Source organism: Cynara cardunculus (assembly GCF_001531365.2).
Source record: "Cynara cardunculus var. scolymus isolate 2C chromosome LG 6, CcrdV1, whole genome shotgun sequence".
NCBI lineage: Eukaryota > Viridiplantae > Streptophyta > Magnoliopsida > Asterales > Asteraceae > Cynara > Cynara cardunculus.
This window is the reverse complement of record NC_037533.1, coordinates 16,643,455-16,644,955: the sequence shown is the minus strand read 5'-3', so window position 1 is coordinate 16,644,955 and position 1,501 is coordinate 16,643,455.

Here is a 1,501-nt window from a genome sequence, read left to right as displayed (position 1 = left end):
TTATCGTATATTGACCCGACCCTAAATGTTTTTTTTTAATTATTTATGTTGTTATGAGGCGGTGGTTTTGTTTGTTTCAAATGTATCTGGTTTTTAAGCGGAAAACAAAATCCATTAACATGTTGAGAACCGTGTAGGAATGGTAACGGGCCGGTTATAGGTATCCCCCTCTTCGAAACTGATAACTAAAATCGTCCCCGTAACCGCTCTGATCCCTGTTGGGGATCTTACCGAGGATCCCCGTCGGGTCCCCACAGTTTTCTAGATCCCCGTTGGGGAACCTGTCAAGGGTAAAAATCCTTTTTTTCTCGTTGGTTTCCCCGTTCGCTGTTGGTTATAACCGAACCGATTTGAAATAAGTTACAATATGTTAATTTCACAACTAAAAGTAAATTGACGTTTACCCAAATAGTTACCTTGTAAACGCTTACCGGTAGGAGTCAACTCTATAATTTATTTTACTATATAAGATTGTAGTATATTAAAATGGTATCTTATGCAACATTTTACCCGGTAAACGCTTACCTGAGTAAGAGTCCTCACAATTACTTACTGGGTAAAACTCTCTATCTTTATCTTCGTTCTTACCAGGTAAGATTTTCAGCCATTGCCATGTGTATCAGGTGAGAAATTTACCCCATCAACACTTACTGGGTAAGTGTTTAGTGAACGGCTCCTAAGTCTAAATGTCTCAAACATAATCAAGCTCATTACAAAACATCTTATATTACAAAAAGTAAACACAAATTCAAACATCATATAACTAACATCACGATTTCACTATTAGACAAATAAACTATACTTTTTCGTGAGTCTTATTTAAGGTGTCGATTTAAAGTGGATAAAAGTCTTTTCAATTTTAATGTCAGTATTTTTCTTTTAATGATTATATATATATATATGTGTGTGTGTGTGTGTGCGCGCATAAAAATTAAAATTAATATACACACATATTGGGCCGAATTGGACCGGTGATCAATGTCCCTGCTCCCGTTAAAATCCCGAATATGTCCCCGATCCCCGCCCCGTCCCCGATAAGGTATCTCCGAAACCCACCCCGAAAGTTTCGGTTTTCACCATAGGTTTCGGGTTTTTTTGCCATCTCTAGAACCGTGAAAGTAAATCTCAACTTTTTATAACATTTCTTCAGATTTTCTACAATTTGTTTAAGATAAAGAACTCAAAGTAAAAAAATCTCTAAAAATCCGTTTTAAAGATTTTAACGTTAATTATTAAAATATTTTTTTAATTTTATATTTCTAATACACTTTTTTTAAAACTATCTATACTATCTTATAAAGCATTTGACTAAAACTCTTAAATCCGTTCATCTCTAAACGATTTCATCTCATATATGAATTCGTGTAACTAACTGCAGATAAACACAATCAAATACAGGATAAACATCTCATTTTAAATATAAAAAATCGAAAATATAATTAGTATAATCATTAAATTTTAACAGAATACTTAATTATTATCTTTATAAAATTTATAATAT